Source organism: Seriola dumerili, unplaced genomic scaffold, assembly GCF_002260705.1.
Source record: "Seriola dumerili isolate Sdu_G_001 unplaced genomic scaffold, Sdu_1.0 BDQW01000874.1, whole genome shotgun sequence".
Classification (NCBI taxonomy): Eukaryota; Metazoa; Chordata; class Actinopteri; order Carangiformes; family Carangidae; genus Seriola; species Seriola dumerili.
In genome coordinates, this window is record NW_019175129.1 from 829,406 (window position 1) to 837,742 (window position 8,337).

Sequence of the window (8,337 nt, forward strand, 5' to 3'; positions counted from 1 at the left end):
GTTCAGTATCTTGCCCAAGGGCACTTCAACATGCAAACTAGAGCAGCTGGGGATCAAACCATTGTTTATCTTTATCTTTTATTTATTTAATAGCTATTGGTTATATTGAATTATTAAGTTTTTCTTGTTTCTTATGTTACATACGGCAGCTGGAGGAATCAGTTTTGTCCTGTTCCAAATTATTGTTATTAAACCAGCCTTTAAAGATCCATTATAGTTTGACCTCTAGATGAAAAAACAGCTCTCTGGGATTAAGGTGAACTTTATGATTCTACATCAGAGACTGCAGATGAATATATAACTCTAAAACTCTAAGCTTTCTAAAGTGTTTGCAACAGTGGAAACTATAGGCACTATGTATGCTATTATGGCAACAGGAAAGGAGGAAACTGTGTCATATCAACAACCACCTAAAGAAGTGCAAGGAAATTACCCTAATGCACTGTGCATACTGTCAAGAACTTTTTACAAGAAAGGTCCTGTGGTGATGAATGTGTAGTTCTAGACCTGGAGCAGTCGCCCCCAAACGAGGAAAGAACCATGTTCAGTCAGGGCCTATGCCTTCACACAAGTTAACAACTGTGGGTTTTAATCAATGCCAGGAATCCTGATCCAAATCACAGATATCATAAAAAATGTCCAAGTCATTATTGATGGTGGGCTGTACTTGTTAAACAAAGGTGTGAGATCAGCCAAGAATCAAGTGTGTATGAGAGAAGATGCAAGAAATGGATAGTCATTCTTTGGAAGTCCCTTTAGAAAAGCCTTGACTGGAGTGCGTCTGGCCCAGACCAGACCACTCTTTAACCAGCTCAAGGAAGGAGAGACGGCTAGCATACTCTTATACATTTCAAGAGACACTCAACTCTGTGCTCTCGGAAGAGGGGGAAAAAAAAAACTCTGAAGACATCTCTCAAGGATTGTCATCAGGGGAAAATGTGGTTATGTACAGACAAGTCCAGGGTGAAAAAGAATTTTAAGACGGAAGTTGGACAAAGCAAATGATCCACATCCATTGACAGGTAATATTTCTAGTAATTGGAAAGAAAACTCTCAAAATTCTGATTAAAAACCACTGTCCAATGCCATTGATAGTCTTTATTATTTGCATACCTTTTACTTTGCTTCTATCATTTTTATTTACAATCACTTTCCCTAATACAGATTCCTTAAAATACCATGGTAAAGGTTATTTGGACAGGAACATGAAATAGAAACTCTTTGATTGTATACATTGCATATCGTATGCTCCTCTTTTTGAAGAACACTAACTTACTGTCTCATTTTATTAAGGATATCACAAACTAAAAGAAATAAGTAGACCAGGCTGTGGAGAAAACGTTCATGGACTACATCAGCTCTGGGAAGGTTCCAGGGAAAACCCAGTCTCTCAAGTTTTTTTAAAAACTGCATTGACCCCTGCATTGAGACTCTGTAACAAAGGTAAGCTATGACATTTCGAGCACCATAGCTGGATGTGTAGATCTAGGCCTGTTGTCTGTAGGTCACGTTTGATAGTGGAATGTTTTTATTTGTATAATATTAATAGAGTTGTGTTGTATACAGTAAACATTTTTAATTGAAACTTACATTACACAGAACACTATTATAACATACATTTATATTATGCAGTCATATTAGAAGTTTTAACAGGATCTTTTCATGTAATGGGCGTATCTAACAGACAGGAGCCAGTAGGTTAACTTTAAGCAACTTTTATTTCACCTCCTGTACTCCGTCCCCTGATATCCTCCCTCACATCCTTCCATAGGTACATTTTCTAGGCACAGTATATCCCATCACTGTAGCTGTGTCCCAATTCAGGGCCACATCCTTCGGACGCCGCGGTCTACTAAGGTATGGCTCTTCATAGCTGTCTTAGACTGAGGGCCAAACTGAAAAGAAACAGTCTAGCCTATGGAGGATTTCCACTTTGTGTCCCTAGCTGTGTCTGCCCTAACCGTTTCCACTCCTGTCTCTGAGCAACCTTGACAACACAGAACTTTTCGCAAAAACTTGAGGTTTTAAGCCCTTCGTTTTAACAATTGTTAGGTGTTAAACTGAGCCCAATACTTGCATCTAAAAATGTAATCCTTGGGCTCTCTGTTAGTGTTTGTTGCCATATTAATTTCATTACCAGCGTGCAATATCTTGGGATAGGTTGTACCACGAAGGATCCACCTGTTCAAGCCCTCCTTGCCCAGGAAAAGAAGGCCACATTTGTCAGTCACATTTGAAGGAGCCTTCGTGTCACAGCTTACAAACCTTGGCTTGACATGCTACAGGTTCTCCAACCTGTAGTAAGAGAGTAAGGGTGCGCAGAACTTGTCATTTGAGTCTCAGGGCGGGAGATTCAAGTAGTTGTAGTTATTTTCTGATTGTGAAATTATCTTAGTAGTAGTTTTAGTGTTATTAGTAGTATTAGTACACTATTCCATCTTTTAGAAATGTCAGAGAAGCATGCAGGGGGTTGATGGAGGGCCGGTTGAAAGGAAGTGAGGAAGTATGTCAGGAGCTGGAAGAAAAAAATCAGGGCAGCAAAAAGTATCCAGTACCCAGACTGATCTGGTTGAAAAAAGAAGTGAAGGCAGTGAAAGGGCATTTGTGAGCAAAGGCACACTCACTGATATCAGAGATAATATGATAGTCATTAATGACCATTCCTACTGTATATCAGTAGATGACTTCAGTCTATTGGTTAGCATCCCAGTGCCAAGGGCTTCAACACCACACCAGAGTGAGGTATCATTTAAGTGCCTGAGCAATAGGGGTGTAACGGTACATGTATTCATCCTGAACCATCACTATACGGACATCACGGTTCAGTGCATGCGGTCATAGGAAGTTGTTGCTTTTTTCCCCATTGTACTGAACACATACCGAACTGTGACCAAAACCAAAGTATGACCGAACTGTGACTTCTGCATACCTTCACACCCCTACTGAGCAGTGAGGGGTCAGTCCATGAAGAAAATGCAGAGGACATGACCTTAGATAAGCCTGATAATGAATTTCAACTGAGTAAAGAAATTAGTTGACTGGTGTAGAGGAAGATGAGCTCAATCTGTCACAAGACAGAAAGAGCTTTGTGTCTGTGCAAGATTGAAAGTGGTAATAGTGTGTTAGTGGGAAAATTGTGGAAAATGCGTTGTGGAGCCGCCAAAAGTTAAAAAGGTGGATTTGGGATAAAGATGAAGACAGAGTGCATTGATGATCACAGCTGTACCTGGTGTTCCCAGCCACTGGTGAGGGGAGTAATGGAGAGCAGTGTGTCAGTACCTGCAGTATTATATGTTTTACCAAGCTGGAAGAACATGGCATCTCCATCACTGTGCAATTACCAGAGAGTTTTGTGAGAAGAGTATGGGGAAAAAAAATCAAGCATGAATATGTTCTGTGGTGGCACACTGTCAAAAATGTGACAAAGAGACTGCCTTAGTGCCAGCAAGATGGTCAGTAACCACCTGTGGTACTTCGCCACTCTACTGTGAGAGCACGTGTTGGAGAAAAAACTGGTTGGATCAGCAGACTGCAATGCAATAACAGTTTTCATCAGAATGATAAAAGCTAGGTTCAACATTGATTATAACTACTACAGTATGATGAATGATTTAGAAATGTGTGAGAATGTCTGGTGTCTTGATGAGGTTTTCTATGAAAGAAGTGAGGTCCGTTAGTCATGGGTTTGATAATTTATTTATTTATTTTTAGGCTACCTCTGTTATTTGAATGGAAATTGTTTTCTTTTTCGTTCACATATTGTAAATACACAGTTGACTAGTTAAATGAGAGTTGAAACTTTCTTTATTATCTACTTTCCAATCCATTTTTTATACTGTTATCCTATTATACTTTTTACTTATACATGTATGCCTTTATTCCTCTTAAGCACATTGGATGACCTCTGTGTATGATAATGTGCTAAACAAATGAATTTTCCTCCCTTCCTTCTGTTCATCAAAATGTGTCCTGTGAAATAGACCCACTGCTGCAACTTTGCTATTGTTGCAGCTACACCTAGTGGTCTTATGGAGACAAGCAGCTAAGTTAGAGCTGACATTACACCAGCTTTTGCTGCTGTCCTCCTCTCTGCAGTCTGATAAGTGATCAGCCACAGCCATTTAAAGTCGATGCTATTTGTTGTTTCTTACATTATTTCCATCATTGCAATGATGGTTACACATTTGCAAGCAAGATGTGTCAACACAGTTGATTGTGACTGACTGTAGTGGCTAAATCAATGGATGTAAAAGTATTTCCTCCTAGCTATGAGGTGCCATGTAATGAAGCTTTTTTACTTACTTGGACAAATGACACAAAGGTTAGATTTATACTTTATTTATTTATTTTTCAACTGAAAGAATTGTAAGGATGAAGTTATTGACTTGGCAAATACACATCCTGTCAACTTCCCCAACTCCAGTAAAGAGCACAACTGCTTCCCAAAGCTCTTCTATGGTAACCACCTTGGACTGTCTCCCACACAGTGGATGAGACAGTCCTGAACGTGGCTAGGCTCAGGGATACTGCTCTGATGCTGACGCTGACCCTTTACCTCTTACCCTGGAAAGACATAATACAAACACATTAAAATCTTGGGGCAAATAGTTTTTTTCACCAGACATATCTGTTGGAAAACAGATTAGGCTGGGAGGTTCACATGGTACAAATAACATCTCCTGTTGCAGCTTACATGACTAGTTTCTAGGGGCACATAGAAGGATAAAATACTGTTTCTGTGGGCCATGGGGTTAAAAATAATTTTACGTTACCCTCAGATTAGCCTTAGAGCCAAGATGCTTTTAGAAAACCCAGGTCCAGCTCTGGCACTGCTTTGCTATGAGACAATGCTTTGAGATCTTCATGCTTTCGACAGGATGTAAGCCCAGAGAGATTGTGTTGGAGTCTGTGAGTTTTGAGAGGGCTCACAGAGTAATGAATTCCTCCTCTGGATTTTCTCTGATTGGTTAATGGCCCACAGAGTCAGGGTCCATGCCAATCAACCCCATCAAATCAGCTCAAAGATCGTTTTCAGCGGGGGAGGGAATGATTGGGGATAATCGTGTTTGCGGTTCCAAATAGGATTCCTGATGAGGGGCTTTGTGTGTAATTGCCGCCTGCCACCGCCAACAATAATAAAAGCTTGTTAAAAATGTGTTTCAGGCCCACACAGAATAATATTAGTCCGTGCTTGATGTTGCCTTATAGGAGCACATCACAGAGCCCAAGTTATTAATGTGTTAATCTTCAACAGAAGAGCAAAGACAAAATTGGCAATCTACTTACCTAAAATGGAGGAGAATGTATTTACTTAAAAAAGAGATGTGAGTATTTAACATATGTGACACGGGTTGGGCAGTGGAGCTTCCAGGTGGCTACAAGTTGAATTTTGGGGGTCCGTGTTTCCACTGTATAAATTTCTCGACATGTTTTGCTTTATATGTTATTTAGTAATTTCTTTTTTGTAATATGCAGGAGGGTGAGGCCCTGTTCTTTATTTTTCAGAAAGTACTTTCTACTGAAGTAAGCTAGTATTAACTAACTGCATGTAGAAAGAAGATTTTGTCCACCAATAATTCTTTGAGATGCTGTAACTGTCATTATGTTTTGACTAAGAGAGACTGTAGAGCTCAGCTGCACACAGGTAAAATACTGATATCTGCTCAGAAAAATATGCTGAAACCAGTTTTGTTTGATAAAGAATTCTTACCACATTCTTTGTTTGGTTTTAGTTGGCATGGAGATGGTTTAAACTTTCTTCATGTGCTGATGAGGACCATGACTGTGGCTGAAAGCTAAACAATTAAGTGAATCATGAGATAAAACTGCTTTTTCCAACATCAATAATGACCATCCAAGTTTACATTTTGTTGTGTTATGGGGTGTTGTGTCCCCTTTTAAATAAAAAAAGAAACCTTAAAGTTGCCTTAATCAATATACGCAAGTGTTATGTTTAATGTTAAAAGGGTTTTACAGCCCACAACTTTACTGTTATGGCTCACTGTCTCAGCTCTCACCACTATAGTTTCCAGCAGTGGCAGACAGCTGTTCTCAGTAAAAAAAAAAAAAAAAAGAGAAAGAAGTTCTGATAAACTGACTGTACACTTACCTGCCCAGCATGAAACAATAGACAAACAAAGTAAGAGACTAACTGGTGAATATAATGGAGCATTTAGCAGCTAAAGAGCCACTGGAGACCAAAACTGAGCTGAAAGAGGGTGAATATTGGGCTTACATCACATGACGTGTAATATATGTCACATTGCTTTGGATGGCCTTAGCTTGGCCACCAGTACTACTGTAAGGAATAAGTACAATATTACAATTATTCATACTTAAAAAATAAGTATGAATTATTAATCAGTTTACACAAAACATTGTCAAATTCTCCGTTTATTTATCATCTCCTCACAATAAACATAAAATATGGAGCACAGTGGACTATTAGGTTGTCACATAGTAACAAGACATTCATTTAGCTCTTCATCTTTGAAGCTGGACTTTGAGGTTGTACCTAAAAACAATGAGTTAACTGTTGTTTTCTGAGGCAGCGATGCAGAAAGAAACTGAAATGAAGATGTAGATATCAGTGATGACAAAGTAGGCGGCTGAACTGGTGTCACACCTCAGTGTTGATCACCTAAAGGTGTTGTGACAGACAGAGAGCGAGAGAGTTCAGATATGTAAACTGAGCATCAAACACTGAAAGTGAGTCAAATCTATTTTATGGAGACATTTTATTTCACTCTGAGTAATGTGAACTTGTCACTAGTACCCAGCTGCTTTCGGAAATTATTTGTGAGAGGTGAGTGAAGATACAAAGTGTTGAGAGATGGACTGACGCATTTTGGGTTTTGATTGTTTCGTTGCATTTGTAATCAATAAGGAAAGACAGAACATTGTCAGCCTTATAATTTTCATGGGATTGAAAAATAAGAAAAAAAAATCCACAAAGATGTGAATATTCAGGAGAAAATATTTTGCCTATTTGCAAATTTTCTAATTTTTGCCAACAAAAATATCACATGATATTGACATCATCATATCAGTATCATATCATGCCAAAATATGTTGCTGAATTTGTAATGTTTTTAATCATGTCACATTTCATAATGACACTGTGCTCATTTCACAGGCTGTTAATCAGACACAGTCTGACCAGCTGTAGACTGTAGGTATAAGCCTCCCATTGGTTGTCTATTCCAGGTGGCATTCTCCTCCCTTTCCGCTTCCCCTGCCTATAAGTTTTGATGAAGATTTGGCTATGCGAGACTAATTTATTTGTTTTTGTCAGAAGAGACGTTTACTATTTGAGATACGAATATGGTAGCGAGTCTGTTTGAATGTACGTTCAGTGCTTTGGAACAAAATCCTCTTATTACTTTACAAAAAAAAGTAAATTCTTGCATGTGTCACTTCTTGCAGGATTATGATAGTGATGTCCATAAAGACTGGTTTTAACACTGGCAATTAAAATTTCCACCTTGCTGCAGTGACATAGAACTGCACTACAACATGACACCACTGTTGGATGTGGTCAGAGATGCAACAGATTGGAAACTTTATTTTATGTGGCGTGAAAAGGTAAGGTTGGTTTGTGTTTCATCCCAATTCAAACATTTTTATTTCATCACAAAATGCCTCTGTGAATTTTTTTCTGTTTCCACATGCTCAGTCTTTGGTGTTTTGTTTATAGCTATTTTAAAATAGTAATTGACGGATACAAATAATGTGTTGAATCCAGCAGTTTCAGAGTGCTGTCTTTGTTGGAGAGTCCTATTGAAGACAACTGATGCTGCTAAAAGGTAAGTATACAATACAATGTCTTTAACTGAAAAGACCTGCAGTCACCTCTGTGACCAGCTGGCAGATAGCTCTGTCATACCTTGTTTTTCCTTCCTAACATGGCGCCAGAGGATGCCAGTTTTACAGTATGATGGAATGTCATCAGAGAGGGTAAAATGCAGATGAGACCTCTTTCTTCTTCCAGCTTGTTGGCCACAGTTTGGCTTGTAGTTTGCCATCGTTTTCTAGACCCCCTGACTTGATCTTCGCATCCTATGATCCAGATGTTGGACTGAGAAGAACAATTCTTTCACAGATTTCAGAATGAGAGCAGAACTGGAAACATATTGTCAGTGTTTTTCAGTCCATGGACACAAATACTCTCAGTACTTCTGCACCAATATGCTTTAATCGGGGGGCATTTTTTTCTGTCCTTGGCTTATGACCAGCAGTAGTGCCACTAATTTTTGAATTGCCCTGGACAACATCAACATATTTTATATATATATATATATATATATATATATAAGTCACATAAAATGATGATGCTTT